Source organism: Amphiura filiformis, chromosome 5 (genome assembly GCF_039555335.1).
Source record: "Amphiura filiformis chromosome 5, Afil_fr2py, whole genome shotgun sequence".
Taxonomy (NCBI): domain Eukaryota; kingdom Metazoa; phylum Echinodermata; class Ophiuroidea; order Amphilepidida; family Amphiuridae; genus Amphiura; species Amphiura filiformis.
Genome location: NC_092632.1, coordinates 73,656,896 through 73,673,213, shown reverse-complemented (window position 1 = coordinate 73,673,213; position 16,318 = coordinate 73,656,896). Strand labels below are relative to the sequence as shown.

The window sequence follows — 16,318 nt, the reverse complement described above, 5'->3', positions numbered from 1 at the left end:
AAATTAGAAACGCATTCCTTCGATTTACAACTTTGGTTCGAGCTATCTTCAGTAGATAGCAAACATTTACAAATGGGGGGGTCATAAAATTTTGTTTCGTTGGTAGTGGGGGGTGGGTGTGTGGGGGGGGGGCGGATTATAAAATTTTTGTTGTCGATAGGGGGGGCGCAATTTTATTGATGCCGACTTCTTGTAAATTTGGGCCCCCTCTTCCGAAGAAAATGATAGGCCCTTACCTCTTCTGTATAAATCTGTGTTTGATGATGAAGTAGTGCATTACTGTAGGTCCATGTGGTGATGAATTTAAATGAAATATGTCATTTGATATTAAAAATAGACTTGTTTTAAAATGAACCATTTACTACATAAAAATGGAAATAAAATGCAGTAGATAGACAATTGATATACCAGACGAAACAGTAGGCAAACAGCTAAAGAGCTCGAAACGAAAAAAAAAAAAAATAAATAAATAAAAAATCATTTTGTGACACATAAAACCAACATGTATCCCCTTGACAAACAAACAAACAAACAAACAAACAAAACGCGTCATTTTGCATTTTCAGAAGCACATAACACATAGGCCTAAGATGAGACATATTTTGTTTGATTTATTTTGTAACTGAATCGCATTGACCATGTTGACACGCACGAGCCAACATCAAGCGCGTCGGCGTCAGGGCGCGGACGTATGCGGGTGAAGGTGAAACAATGACTTCAGTTTACGCGTACGCATTACGCACATTATACGCATAACAATAGTTATTGTCGCCTGACAACATCACAACAATCGTGGACAGCAGTTTGTCAACACGTGTTTTGAAGATGCTCTGTCCTGTTCAGCTGCAGCTAAAGGCCTACTGATATTTCGCACTCATCTAATTACGTCTGTGTTTTTTACCCAAAGGAAATGTGTCTATAATAATGAGGAAAGGAGAAATATCTACTTGAAGATGCCTGAGATGTTAAACGCCTATTTGCAAGTATTTTACCACGCCGTAGGTCTACTCCATAAAAATAGTAAGTTTCAGTTGGATTATAGCGGGTTATTTTTGGCAATTGCAAAACGATAGCTAGGCACCAGTCCATCTGGTATTTTTGGGTCCGTTATCATTAAAGGCCTATTTTTATACCAAAAAGGTGTTGGTCTCCCATCCAGTAGCTGACCACGATCGACTCAATGTTGGTGTTGTGTGGTGGCGCATTGTGATCTGGTACCCATTACTTTTAACTAAGTTATCATGCCGGTGCCGGGTGCTCCAGAAATTGAGAAAAAAATCCTATTTTTTGAACAAAGCCGCTCTGTACATAGAAACAAAATTATCACATTAGATAGAGGACACAAACACGATCAGGAGTAAAAATAAAAAAAGAAGGATCAGAATGCAAAGTCTACAGCACCCGGTATTCCCAGGCGGTCTCCCATCCAAGTACTAACCGGGCCCGACGTTGCTTAACTTCGGTGATCGGACGAGAACCGGTGTATTCAACGTGGTATGGCCGTAGACATTTGAAGATGCAAATTTAGCTTACTTATAGCTACAGCATTGACCTTTTTTCAATCATTTCTAAAATACTGTGCAAAAATTTGTGACATCTTCTTATGAAACTTACAAGTTTCTGTAATCAAAGTGTGCATTGTTCTGATGAGATTCCAGACTTTTCATTTGAGGAACTATAATATATCAAGGGTTGCACGTCCGGTCAGCGTAAGTTTACCAACTCCCGCTTTCACAAGGTAAATTGGTTGTCTTTGGCGGAGTAAAATTAGAAACGCATTCCTTCGATTTACAACTTTGGTTCGAGCTATCTTCAGTAGATAGCAAACATTTACAAATGGGGGGGGTCATAAAATTTTGTTTCGTTGGTAGTGTGTGTGTGTGTGTGGGAGGGGGCGGATTATAAAATTTTTGTTGTCGATAGGGGGTCGCAATTTTATTGATGCCGACTTCTTGTAAATTTGGGACCCCTCTTCCGAAGAAAATGATAGGCCCTTACCTCTTCTGTATAAATCTGTGTTTGATGATGAAGTAGTGCATTACTGTAGGTCCATGTGGTGATGAATTTAAATGAAATATGTCATTTGATATTAAAAATAGACTTGTTTTAAAATGAACCATTTACTACATAAAAATGGAAATAAAATGCAGTAGATAGACAATTGATATACCAGACGAAACAGTAGGCAAACAGCTAAAGAGCTCGAAACGAAAAAAAAAAATAAATAAATAAATCATTTTGCGACACATAAAACCAACATGTAGGCCTATCCCCTTGACAAACAAACAAACAAACAACAAACAAAACGCGTCATTTTGCATTTTCAGAAGCACATAACACATAGGCCTAAGATGAGACATATTTTGTTTGATTTATTTTGTAACTGAATCGCATTGACCATGTTGACACGCACGAGCCAACATCAAGCGCGTCGGCGTCAGGGCGCGGACGTATGCGGGTGAAGGTGAAACAATGACTTCAGTTTACGCGTACGCATTACGCACATTATACGCATAACAATAGTTATTGTCGCCTGACAACATCACAACAATCGTGGACAGCAGTTTGTCAACACGTGTTTTGAAGATGCTCTGTCCTGTTCAGCTGCAGCTAAAGGCCTACTGATATTTCGCACTCATCTAATTACGTCTGTGTTTTTTACCCAAAGGAAATGTGTCTATAATAATGAGGAAAGGAGAAATATCTACTTGAAGATGCCTGAGATGTTAAACGCCTATTTGCAAGTATTTTACCACGCCGTAGGTCTACTCCATAAAAATAGTAAGTTTCAGTTGGATTATAGCGGGTTATTTTTGGCAATTGCAAAACGATAGCTAGGCACCAGTCCATCTGGTATTTTTGGGTCCGTTATCATTAAAGGCCTATTTTTTATACTTAAAAGGTGTTGGTCTCCCATCCAGTAGCTGACCACGATCGACTCAATGTTGGTGTTGTGTGGTGGCGCATTGTGATCTGGTACCCATTACTTTTAACTAAGTTATCATGCCGGTGCCGGGTGCTCCAGAAATTGAGAAAAAAAATCCTATTTTGAACAAAGCCGCTCTGTACATAGAAACAAAATTATCACATCAGATAGAGGACACAAACACGATCAGGAGTAAAAATAAAAAAAGAAGGATCAGAATGCAAAAGTCTACAGCACCCGGTATTCCCAGGCGGTCTCCCATCCAAGTACTAACCGGGCCCGACGTTGCTTAACTTCGGTGATCGGACGAGAACCGGTGTATTCAACGTGGTATGGCCGTAGACATTTGAAGATGCAAATTTAGCTTACTTATAGCTACAGCATTGACCTTTTTTCAATCATTTCTAAAATACTGTGCAAAAATTTGTGACATCTTCTTATGAAACTTACAAGTTTCTGTAATCAAAGTGTGCATTGTTCTGATGAGATTCCAGACTTTTCATTTGAGGAACTATAATATATCAAGGGTTGCACGTCCGGTCAGCGTAAGTTTACCAACTCCCGCTTTCACAAGGTAAATTGGTTGTCTTTGGCGGAGTAAAATTAGAAACGCATTCCTTCGATTTACAACTTTGGTTCGAGCTATCTTCAGTAGATAGCAAACATTTACAAATGGGGGGGGTCATAAAATTTTGTTTCGTTGGTAGTGGTGTGTGTGTGTGTGGGAGGGGGCGGATTATAAAATTTTTGTTGTCGATAGGGGGTCGCAATTTTATTGATGCCGACTTCTTGTAAATTTGGGACCCCTCTTCCGAAGAAAATGATAGGCCCTTACCTCTTCTGTATAAATCTGTGTTTGATGATGAAGTAGTGCATTACTGTAGGTCCATGTGGTGATGAATTTAAATGAAATATGTCATTTGATATTAAAAATAGACTTGTTTTAAAATGAACCATTTACTACATAAAAAGGAAATAAAATGCAGTAGATAGACAATTGATATACCAGACGAAACAGTAGGCAAACAGCTAAAGAGCTCGAAACGAAAAAAAAAAAATAAATAAAAAAAAATCATTTTGTGACACATAAAACCAACATGTATCCCCTTGACAAACAAACAAACAAACAAACAAACAAAACGCGTCATTTTGCATTTTCAGAAGCACATAACACATAGGCCTAAGATGAGACATATTTTGTTTGATTTATTTTGTAACTGAATCGCATTGACCATGTTGACACGCACGAGCCAACATCAAGCGCGTCGGCGTCAGGGCGCGGACGTATGCGGGTGAAGGTGAAACAATGACTTCAGTTTACGCGTACGCATTACGCACATTATACGCATTACAATAGTTATTGTCGCCTGACAACATCACAACAATCGTGGACAGCAGTTTGTCAACACGTGTTTTGAAGATGCTCTGTCCTGTTCAGCTGCAGCTAAAGGCCTACTGATATTTCGCACTCATCTAATTACGTCTGTGTTTTTTACCCAAAGGAAATGTGTCTATAATAATGAGGAAAGGAGAAATATCTACTTGAAGATGCCTGAGATGTTAAACGCCTATTTGCAAGTATTTTACCACGCCGTAGGTCTACTCCATAAAAATAGTAAGTTTCAGTTGGATTATAGCGGGTTATTTTTGGCAATTGCAAAACGATAGCTAGGCACCAGTCCATCTGGTATTTTTGGGTCCGTTATCATTAAAGGCCTATTTTTTATATTATATAGGTGTTGGTCTCCCATCCAGTAGCTGACCACGATCGACTCAATGTTGGTGTTGTGTGGTGGCGCATTGTGATCTGGTACCCATTACTTTTAACTAAGTTATCATGCCGGTGCCGGGTGCTCCAGAAATAGAGAAAAAAAATCCTATTTTGAACAAAGCCGCTCTGTACATAGAAACAAAATTATCACATCAGATAGAGGACACAAACACGATCAGGAGTAAAAATAAAAAAGAAGGATCAGAATGCAAAAGTCTACAGCACCCGGTATTCCCAGGCGGTCTCCCATCCAAGTACTAACCGGGCCCGACGTTGCTTAACTTCGGTGATCGGACGAGAACCGGTGTATTCAACGTGGTATGGCCGTAGACATTTGAAGATGCAAATTTAGCTTACTTATAGCTACAGCATTGACCTTTTTTTCAATCATTTCTAAAATACTGTGCAAAATTTGTGACATCTTCTTATGAAACTTACAAGTTTCTGTAATCAAAGTGTGCATTGTTCTGATGAGATTCCAGACTTTTCATTTGAGGAACTATAATATATCAAGGGTTGCACGTCCGGTCAGCGTAAGTTTACCAACTCCCGCTTTCACAAGGTAAATTGGTTGTCTTTGGCGGAGTAAAATTAGAAACGCATTCCTTCGATTTACAACTTTGGTTCGAGCTATCTTCAGTAGATAGCAAACATTTACAAATGGGGGGGGGGTCATAAAATTTTGTTTCGTTGGTAGTGGTGTGTGTGTGTGTGGGAGGGGGCGGATTATAAAATTTTTGTTGTCGATAGGGGGTCGCAATTTTATTGATGCCGACTTCTTGTAAATTTGGGACCCCTCTTCCGAAGAAAATGATAGGCCCTTACCTCTTCTGTATAAATCTGTGTTTGATGATGAAGTAGTGCATTACTGTAGGTCCATGTGGTGATGAATTTAAATGAAATATGTCATTTGATATTAAAAATAGACTTGTTTTAAAATGAACCATTTACTACATAAAAATGGAAATAAAATGCAGTAGATAGACAATTGATATACCAGACGAAACAGTAGGCAAACAGCTAAAGAGCTCGAAACGAAAAAAAAAAAATAAATAAATAAAAAATCATTTTGTGACACATAAAACCAACATGTATCCCCTTGACAAACAAACAAACAAACAAACAAACAAAACGCGTCATTTTGCATTTTCAGAAGCACATAACACATAGGCCTAAGATGAGACATATTTTGTTTGATTTATTTTGTAACTGAATCGCATTGACCATGTTGACACGCACGAGCCAACATCAAGCGCGTCGGCGTCAGGGCGCGGACGTATGCGGGTGAAGGTGAAACAATGACTTCAGTTTACGCGTACGCATTACGCACATTATACGCATTACAATAGTTATTGTCGCCTGACAACATCACAACAATCGTGGACAGCAGTTTGTCAACACGTGTTTTGAAGATGCTCTGTCCTGTTCAGCTGCAGCTAAAGGCCTACTGATATTTCGCACTCATCTAATTACGTCTGTGTTTTTTACCCAAAGGAAATGTGTCTATAATAATGAGGAAAGGAGAAATATCTACTTGAAGATGCCTGAGATGTTAAACGCCTATTTGCAAGTATTTTACCACGCCGTAGGTCTACTCCATAAAAATAGTAAGTTTCAGTTGGATTATAGCGGGTTATTTTTGGCAATTGCAAAACGATAGCTAGGCACCAGTCCATCTGGTATTTTTGGGTCCGTTATCATTAAAGGCCTATTTTTTATACCAAAAAGGTGTTGGTCTCCCATCCAGTAGCTGACCACGATCGACTCAATGTTGGTGTTGTGTGGTGGCGCATTGTGATCTGGTACCCATTACTTTTAACTAAGTTATCATGCCGGTGCCGGGTGCTCCAGAAATTGAGAAAAAAATCCTATTTTGAACAAAGCCGCTCTGTACATAGAAACAAAATTATCACATCAGATAGAGGACACAAACACGATCAGGAGTAAAAATAAAAAAGAAGGATCAGAATGCAAAGTCTACAGCACCCGGTATTCCCAGGCGGTCTCCCATCCAAGTACTAACCGGGCCCGACGTTGCTTAACTTCGGTGATCGGACGAGAACCGGTGTATTCAACGTGGTATGGCCGTAGACATTTGAAGATGCAAATTTAGCTTACTTATAGCTACAGCATTGACCTTTTTTCAATCATTTCTAAAATACTGTGCAAAATTTGTGACATCTTCTTATGAAACTTACAAGTTTCTGTAATCAAAGTGTGCATTGTTCTGATGAGATTCCAGACTTTTCATTTGAGGAACTATAATATATCAAGGGTTGCACGTCCGGTCAGCGTAAGTTTACCAACTCCCGCTTTCACAAGGTAAATTGGTTGTCTTTGGCGGAGTAAAATTAGAAACGCATTCCTTCGATTTACAACTTTGGTTCGAGCTATCTTCAGTAGATAGCAAACATTTACAAATGGGGGGGGTCATAAAATTTTGTTTCGTTGGTAGTGGTGTGTGTGGTGTGTGGGAGGGGGGCGGATTATAAAATTTTTGTTGTCGATAGGAGGGACGCAATTTTATTGATGCCGACTTCTTGTAAATTTGGGACCCCTCTTCCGAAGAAAATGATAGGCCCTTACCTCTTCTGTATAAATCTGTGTTTGATGATGAAGTAGTGCATTACTGTAGGTCCATGTGGTGATGAATTTAAATGAAATATGTCATTTGATATTAAAAATAGACTTGTTTTAAAATGAACCATTTACTACATAAAAATGGAAATAAAATGCAGTAGATAGACAATTGATATACCAGACGAAACAGTAGGCAAACAGCTAAAGAGCTCGAAACGAAAAAAAAAAAAAATAAATAAAAAAATCATTTTGTGACACATAAAACCAACATGTATCCCCTTGACAAACAAACAAACAAACAAACAAACAAAACGCGTCATTTTGCATTTTCAGAAGCACATAACACATAGGCCTAAGATGAGACATATTTTGTTTGATTTATTTTGTAACTGAATCGCATTGACCATGTTGACACGCACGAGCCAACATCAAGCGCGTCGGCGTCAGGGCGCGGACGTATGCGGGTGAAGGTGAAACAATGACTTCAGTTTACGCGTACGCATTACGCACATTATACGCATAACAATAGTTATTGTCGCATGACAACATCACAACAATCGTGGACAGCAGTTTGTCAACACGTGTTTTGAAGATGCTCTGTCCTGTTCAGCTGCAGCTAAAGGCCTACTGATATTTCGCACTCATCTAATTACGTCTGTGTTTTTTACCCAAAGGAAATGTGTCTATAATAATGAGGAAAGGAGAAATATCTACTTGAAGATGCCTGAGATGTTAAACGCCTATTTGCAAGTATTTTACCACGCCGTAGGTCTACTCCATAAAAATAGTAAGTTTCAGTTGGATTATAGCGGGTTATTTTTGGCAATTGCAAAACGATAGCTAGGCACCAGTCCATCTGGTATTTTTGGGTCCGTTATCATTAAAGGCCTATTTTTATACCAAAAAGGTGTTGGTCTCCCATCCAGTAGCTGACCACGATCGACTCAATGTTGGTGTTGTGTGGTGGCGCATTGTGATCTGGTACCCATTACTTTTAACTAAGTTATCATGCCGGTGCCGGGTGCTCCAGAAATTGAGAAAAAAATCCTATTTTGAACAAAGCCGCTCTGTACATAGAAACAAAATTATCACATCAGATAGAGGACACAAACACGATCAGGAGTAAAAATAAAAAAGAAGGATCAGAATGCAAAAGTCTACAGCACCCGGTATTCCCAGGCGGTCTCCCATCCAAGTACTAACCGGGCCCGACGTTGCTTAACTTCGGTGATCGGACGAGAACCGGTGTATTCAACGTGGTATGGCCGTAGACATTTGAAGATGCAAATTTAGCTTACTTATAGCTACAGCATTGACCTTTTTTCAATCATTTCTAAAATACTGTGCAAAATTTGTGACATCTTCTTATGAAACTTACAAGTTTCTGTAATCAAAGTGTGCATTGTTCTGATGAGATTCCAGACTTTTCATTTGAGGAACTATAATATATCAAGGGTTGCACGTCCGGTCAGCGTAAGTTTACCAACTCCCGCTTTCACAAGGTAAATTGGTTGTCTTTGGCGGAGTAAAATTAGAAACGCATTCCTTCGATTTACAACTTTGGTTCGAGCTATCTTCAGTAGATAGCAAACATTTACAAATGGGGGGGGGTCATAAAATTTTGTTTCGTTGGTAGTGGTGTGTGTGTGTGTGGGAGGGGGGCGGATTATAAAATTTTTGTTGTCGATAGGGGGGTCGCAATTTTATTGATGCCGACTTCTTGTAAATTTGGGACCCCTCTTCCGAAGAAAATGATAGGCCCTTACCTCTTCTGTATAAATCTGTGTTTGATGATGAAGTAGTGCATTACTGTAGGTCCATGTGGTGATGAATTTAAATGAAATATGTCATTTGATATTAAAAATAGACTTGTTTTAAAATGAACCATTTACTACATAAAAATGGAAATAAAATGCAGTAGATAGACAATTGATATACCAGACGAAACAGTAGGCAAACAGCTAAAGAGCTCGAAACGAAAAAAAAAAAAAATAAATAAAAAAAAATCATTTTGTGACACATAAAACCAACATGTATCCCTTGACAAACAAACAAACAAACAAACAAACAAACAAAACGCGTCATTTTGCATTTTCAGAAGCACATAACACATAGGCCTAAGATGAGACATATTTTGTTTGATTTATTTTGTAACTGAATCGCATTGACCATGTTGACACGCACGAGCCAACATCAAGCGCGTCGGCGTCAGGGCGCGGACGTATGCGGGTGAAGGTGAAACAATGACTTCAGTTTACGCGTACGCATTACGCACATTATACGCATAACAATAGTTATTGTCGCCTGACAACATCACAACAATCGTGGACAGCAGTTTGTCAACACGTGTTTTGAAGATGCTCTGTCCTGTTCAGCTGCAGCTAAAGGCCTACTGATATTTCGCACTCATCTAATTACGTCTGTGTTTTTTACCCAAAGGAAATGTGTCTATAATAATGAGGAAAGGAGAAATATCTACTTGAAGATGCCTGAGATGTTAAACGCCTATTTGCAAGTATTTTACCACGCCGTAGGTCTACTCCATAAAAATAGTAAGTTTCAGTTGGATTATAGCGGGTTATTTTTGGCAATTGCAAAACGATAGCTAGGCACCAGTCCATCTGGTATTTTGGGTCCGTTATCATTAAAGGCCTATTTTTTATACCAAAAAGGTGTTGGTCTCCCATCCAGTAGCTGACCACGATCGACTCAATGTTGGTGTTGTGTGGTGGCGCATTGTGATCTGGTACCCATTACTTTTAACTAAGTTATCATGCCGGTGCCGGGTGCTCCAGAAATTGAGAAAAAAAATCCTATTTTGAACAAAGCCGCTCTGTACATAGAAACAAAATTATCACATCAGATAGAGGACACAAACACGATCAGGAGTAAAATAAAAAAAGAAGGATCAGAATGCAAAAGTCTACAGCACCCGGTATTCCCAGGCGGTCTCCCATCCAAGTACTAACCGGGCCCGACGTTGCTTAACTTCGGTGATCGGACGAGAACCGGTGTATTCAACGTGGTATGGCCGTAGACATTTGAAGATGCAAATTTAGCTTACTTATAGCTACAGCATTGACCTTTTTTCAATCATTTCTAAAATACTGTGCAAAATTTGTGACATCTTCTTATGAAACTTACAAGTTTCTGTAATCAAAGTGTGCATTGTTCTGATGAGATTCCAGACTTTTCATTTGAGGAACTATAATATATCAAGGGTTGCACGTCCGGTCAGCGTAAGTTTACCAACTCCCGCTTTCACAAGGTAAATTGGTTGTCTTTGGCGGAGTAAAATTAGAAACGCATTCCTTCGATTTACAACTTTGGTTCGAGCTATCTTCAGTAGATAGCAAACATTTACAAATGGGGGGGTCATAAAATTTTGTTTCGTTGGTAGTGGTGTGTGTGTGTGTGGAGGGGGCGGATTATAAAACGTTTTTTGTTGTCGATAGGGGGTCGCAATTTTATTGATGCCGACTTCTTGTAAATTTGGGACCCTCTTCCGAAGAAAATGATAGGCCCTTACCTCTTCTGTATAAATCTGTGTTTGATGATGAAGTAGTGCATTACTGTAGGTCCATGTGGTGATGAATTTAAATGAAATATGTCATTTGATATTAAAAATAGACTTGTTTTAAAATGAACCATTTACTACATAAAAATGGAAATAAAATGCAGTAGATAGACAATTGATATACCAGACGAAACAGTAGGCAAACAGCTAAAGAGCTCGAAACGAAAAAAAAATAAATAAATAAAAAAATCATTTTGTGACACATAAAACCAACATGTATCCCTTGACAAACAAACAAACAAACAAACAAACAAAACGCGTCATTTTGCATTTTCAGAAGCACATAACACATAGGCCTAAGATGAGACATATTTTGTTTGATTTATTTTGTAACTGAATCGCATTGACCATGTTGACACGCACGAGCCAACATCAAGCGCGTCGGCGTCAGGGCGCGGACGTATGCGGGTGAAGGTGAAACAATGACTTCAGTTTACGCGTACGCATTACGCACATTATACGCATAACAATAGTTATTGTCGCCTGACAACATCACAACAATCGTGGACAGCAGTTTGTCAACACGTGTTTTGAAGATGCTCTGTCCTGTTCAGCTGCAGCTAAAGGCCTACTGATATTTCGCACTCATCTAATTACGTCTGTGTTTTTTACCCAAAGGAAATGTGTCTATAATAATGAGGAAAGGAGAAATATCTACTTGAAGATGCCTGAGATGTTAAACGCCTATTTGCAAGTATTTTACCACGCCGTAGGTCTACTCCATAAAAATAGTAAGTTTCAGTTGGATTATAGCGGGTTATTTTGGCAATTGCAAAACGATAGCTAGGCACCAGTCCATCTGGTATTTTTGGGTCCGTTATCATTAAAGGCCTATTTTTTATACCAAAAAGGTGTTGGTCTCCCATCCAGTAGCTGACCACGATCGACTCAATGTTGGTGTTGTGTGGTGGCGCATTGTGATCTGGTACCCATTACTTTTAACTAAGTTATCATGCCGGTGCCGGGTGCTCCAGAAATTGAGAAAAAAAATCCTATTTTGAACAAAGCCGCTCTGTACATAGAAACAAAATTATCACATCAGATAGAGGACACAAACACGATCAGGAGTAAAAATAAAAAAAGAAGGATCAGAATGCAAAAGTCTACAGCACCCGGTATTCCCAGGCGGTCTCCCATCCAAGTACTAACCGGGCCCGACGTTGCTTAACTTCGGTGATCGGACGAGAACCGGTGTATTCAACGTGGTATGGCCGTAGACATTTGAAGATGCAAATTTAGCTTACTTATAGCTACAGCATTGACCTTTTTTCAATCATTTCTAAAATACTGTGCAAAAATTTGTGACATCTTCTTATGAAACTTACAAGTTTCTGTAATCAAAGTGTGCATTGTTCTGATGAGATTCCAGACTTTTCATTTGAGGAACTATAATATATCAAGGGTTGCACGTCCGGTCAGCGTAAGTTTACCAACTCCCGCTTTCACAAGGTAAATTGGTTGTCTTTGGCGGAGTAAAATTAGAAACGCATTCCTTCGATTTACAACTTTGGTTAGAGCTATCTTCAGTAGATAGCAAACATTTACAAATGGGGGGGTCATAAAATTTTGTTTCGTTGGTAGTGGTGTGTGTGTGTGTGGGAGGGGGCGGATTATAAAATTTTTGTTGTCGATAGGGGGTCGCAATTTTATTGATGCCGACTTCTTGTAAATTTGGGACCCTCTTCCGAAGAAAATGATAGGCCCTTACCTCTTCTGTATAAATCTGTGTTTGATGATGAAGTAGTGCATTACTGTAGGTCCATGTGGTGATGAATTTAAATGAAATATGTCATTTGATATTAAAAATAGACTTGTTTTAAAATGAACCATTTACTACATAAAAATGGAAATAAAATGCAGTAGATAGACAATTGATATACCAGACGAAACAGTAGGCAAACAGCTAAAGAGCTCGAAACGAAAAAAAAAAAATAAATAAAAAAATCATTTTGTGACACATAAAACCAACATGTATCCCCTTGACAAACAAACAAACAAACAAACAAACAAAACGCGTCATTTTGCATTTTCAGAAGCACATAACACATAGGCCTAAGATGAGACATATTTTGTTTGATTTATTTTGTAACTGAATCGCATTGACCATGTTGACACGCACGAGCCAACATCAAGCGCGTCGGCGTCAGGGCGCGGACGTATGCGGGTGAAGGTGAAACAATGACTTCAGTTTACGCGTACGCATTACGCACATTATACGCATAACAATAGTTATTGTCGCCTGACAACATCACAACAATCGTGGACAGCAGTTTGTCAACACGTGTTTTGAAGATGCTCTGTCCTGTTCAGCTGCAGCTAAAGGCCTACTGATATTTCGCACTCATCTAATTACGTCTGTGTTTTTTACCCAAAGGAAATGTGTCTATAATAATGAGGAAAGGAGAAATATCTACTTGAAGATGCCTGAGATGTTAAACGCCTATTTGCAAGTATTTTACCACGCCGTAGGTCTACTCCATAAAAATAGTAAGTTTCAGTTGGATTATAGCGGGTTATTTTTGGCAATTGCAAAACGATAGCTAGGCACCAGTCCATCTGGTATTTTTGGGTCCGTTATCATTAAAGGCCTATTTTTATACCAAAAAGGTGTTGGTCTCGATCCAGTAGCTGACCACGATCGACTCAATGTTGGTGTTGTGTGGTGGCGCATTGTGATCTGGTACCCATTACTTTTAACTAAGTTATCATGCCGGTGCCGGGTGCTCCAGAAATTGAGAAAAAAAATCCTATTTTGAACAAAGCCGCTCTGTACATAGAAACAAAATTATCACATCAGATAGAGGACACAAACACGATCAGGAGTAAAAATAAAAAGAAGGATCAGAATGCAAAGTCTACAGCACCCGGTATTCCCAGGCGGTCTCCCATCCAAGTACTAACCGGGCCCGACGTTGCTTAACTTCGGTGATCGGACGAGAACCGGTGTATTCAACGTGGTATGGCCGTAGACATTTGAAGATGCAAATTTAGCTTACTTATAGCTACAGCATTGACCTTTTTTTTCAATCATTTCTAAAATACTGTGCAAAATTTGTGACATCTTCTTATGAAACTTACAAGTTTCTGTAATCAAAGTGTGCATTGTTCTGATGAGATTCCAGACTTTTCATTTGAGGAACTATAATATATCAAGGGTTGCACGTCCGGTCAGCGTAAGTTTACCAACTCCCGCTTTCACAAGGTAAATTGGTTGTCTTTGGCGGAGTAAAATTAGAAACGCATTCCTTCGATTTACAACTTTGGTTCGAGCTATCTTCAGTAGATAGCAAACATTTACAAATGGGGGGGGGGGGCCATAAAATTTTGTTTCGTTGGTAGTGGGGGGGGGGGTGTGTGGGAGGGGGGCGGATTATAAAATTTTTGTTGTCGATAGGGGGTCGCAATTTTATTGATGCCGACTTCTTGTAAATTTGGGACCCTCTTCCGAAGTAAAAATGATAGGCCCTTACCTCTTCTGTATAAATCTGTGTTTGGGGTGATGATGAAGTAAAGTGCATTACTGTAGGTCCATGTGGTGATGAATTTAAATGAAATATGTCATTTGATATTAAAAATAGACTTGTTTTAAAATGAACCATTTACTACATAAAAATGGAAATAAAATGCAGTAGATAGACAATTGATATACCAGACGAAACAGTAGGCAAACAGCTAAAGAGCTCGAAACGAAAAAAAAAAAAAAAAATAAATAAATAAAAAAAATCATTTTGTGACACATAAAACCAACATGTATCCCTTGACAAACAAACAAACAAACAAACAAACAAAACGCGTCATTTTGCATTTTCAGAAGCACATAACACATAGGCCTAAGATGAGACATATTTTGTTTGATTTATTTTGTAACTGAATCGCATTGACCATGTTGACACGCACGAGCCAACATCAAGCGCGTCGGCGTCAGGGCGCGGACGTATGCGGGTGAAGGTGAAACAATGACTTCAGTTTACGCGTACGCATTACGCACATTATACGCATAACAATAGTTATTGTCGCCTGACAACATCACAACAATCGTGGACAGCAGTTTGTCAACACGTGTTTTGAAGATGCTCTGTCCTGTTCAGCTGCAGCTAAAGGCCTACTGATATTTCGCACTCATCTAATTACGTCTGTGTTTTTTACCCAAAGGAAATGTGTCTATAATAATGAGGAAAGGAGAAATATCTACTTGAAGATGCCTGAGATGTTAAACGCCTATTTGCAAGTATTTTACCACGCCGTAGGTCTACTCCATAAAAATAGTAAGTTTCAGTTGGATTATAGCGGGTTATTTTTGGCAATTGCAAAACGATAGCTAGGCACCAGTCCATCTGGTATTTTTGGGTCCGTTATCATTAAAGGCCTATTTTTATACAAAAGGTGTTGGTCTCCCATCCAGTAGCTGACCACGATCGACTCAATGTTGGTGTTGTGTGGTGGCGCATTGTGATCTGGTACCCATTACTTTTAACTAAGTTATCATGCCGGTGCCGGGTGCTCCAGAAATTGAGAAAAAAAATCCTATTTTGAACAAAGCCGCTCTGTACATAGAAACAAAATTATCACATCAGATAGAGGACACAAACACGATCAGGAGTAAAAATAAAAAAAGAAGGATCAGAATGCAAAAGTCTACAGCACCCGGTATTCCCAGGCGGTCTCCCATCCAAGTACTAACCGGGCCCGACGTTGCTTAACTTCGGTGATCGGACGAGAACCGGTGTATTCAACGTGGTATGGCCGTAGACATTTGAAGATGCAAATTTAGCTTACTTATAGCTACAGCATTGACCTTTTTTTCAATCATTTCTAAAATACTGTGCAAAAATTTGTGACATCTTCTTATGAAACTTACAAGTTTCTGTAATCAAAGTGTGCATTGTTCTGATGAGATTCCAGACTTTTCATTTGAGGAACTATAATATATCAAGGGTGGCCCGTCCGGTCAGCGTAAGTTTACCAACTCCCGCTTTCACAAGGTAAATTGGTTGTCTTTGGCGGAGTAAAATTAGAAACGCATTCCTTAGTTCGAGCTATTCAGTTCGATTTACAACTTTGGTTCGAGCTATCTTCAGTAGACTAGAAAAAAAAATTGCGAAAACATTTACAAATGAATTACGGGAAAGGGGGTCATAAAATTTTGTTTCGTTGGTAGGGGGGTGTGTGTGTGTGTGGGGGTGGGCGGATTATAAAATTTTTGTTGTCGATAGGGGTCGCAATTTTATTGATGCCGACTTCTTGTAAATTTGGGACCCCTCTTCCGAAGAAAATGATAGGCCCTTACCTCTTCTGTATAAATCTGTGTTTGATGATGAAGTAGTGCATTACTGTAGGTCCATGTGGTGATGAATTTAAATGAAATATGTCATTTGATATTAAAAATAGACTTGTTTTAAAATGAACCATTTACTACATAAAAATGGAAATAAAATGCAGTAGATAGACAATTGATATACCAGAC

At 39.1% G+C, this 16,318-nt stretch overlaps 9 non-coding genes across 9 annotated transcripts; all 9 read right to left on the bottom strand.

The window, feature by feature from the left end:
- Window positions 1-1,389: 1,389 nt before the first annotated feature.
- LOC140153891 (5S ribosomal RNA) lies at window positions 1,390-1,508 on the bottom strand. The gene has a single exon (XR_011859222.1). It is a non-coding gene; the product is annotated as a 5S ribosomal RNA (ribosomal RNA).
- A 1,643-nt stretch (window positions 1,509-3,151) lies between these two features.
- On the bottom strand, window positions 3,152-3,270 carry LOC140153890 (5S ribosomal RNA). Its single transcript, XR_011859221.1, has one exon. It is a non-coding gene; the product is annotated as a 5S ribosomal RNA (ribosomal RNA).
- A 1,640-nt stretch (window positions 3,271-4,910) lies between these two features.
- Window positions 4,911-5,029, bottom strand: LOC140153889 (5S ribosomal RNA). Its single transcript, XR_011859220.1, has one exon. It is a non-coding gene; the product is annotated as a 5S ribosomal RNA (ribosomal RNA).
- A 1,642-nt stretch (window positions 5,030-6,671) lies between these two features.
- LOC140153888 (5S ribosomal RNA) lies at window positions 6,672-6,790 on the bottom strand. Its single transcript, XR_011859219.1, has one exon. It is a non-coding gene; the product is annotated as a 5S ribosomal RNA (ribosomal RNA).
- Window positions 6,791-8,431: 1,641 nt separating this feature from the next.
- Window positions 8,432-8,550, bottom strand: LOC140153887 (5S ribosomal RNA). The gene has a single exon (XR_011859218.1). It is a non-coding gene; the product is annotated as a 5S ribosomal RNA (ribosomal RNA).
- A 1,647-nt stretch (window positions 8,551-10,197) lies between these two features.
- LOC140153886 (5S ribosomal RNA) lies at window positions 10,198-10,316 on the bottom strand. The gene has a single exon (XR_011859217.1). It is a non-coding gene; the product is annotated as a 5S ribosomal RNA (ribosomal RNA).
- Window positions 10,317-11,954: 1,638 nt separating this feature from the next.
- Window positions 11,955-12,073, bottom strand: LOC140153884 (5S ribosomal RNA). Its single transcript, XR_011859215.1, has one exon. It is a non-coding gene; the product is annotated as a 5S ribosomal RNA (ribosomal RNA).
- Window positions 12,074-13,706: 1,633 nt separating this feature from the next.
- Window positions 13,707-13,825, bottom strand: LOC140153883 (5S ribosomal RNA). Its single transcript, XR_011859214.1, has one exon. It is a non-coding gene; the product is annotated as a 5S ribosomal RNA (ribosomal RNA).
- Window positions 13,826-15,486: 1,661 nt separating this feature from the next.
- LOC140153881 (5S ribosomal RNA) lies at window positions 15,487-15,605 on the bottom strand. The gene has a single exon (XR_011859213.1). It is a non-coding gene; the product is annotated as a 5S ribosomal RNA (ribosomal RNA).
- Between the last annotated feature and the right edge of the window lie 713 nt (window positions 15,606-16,318).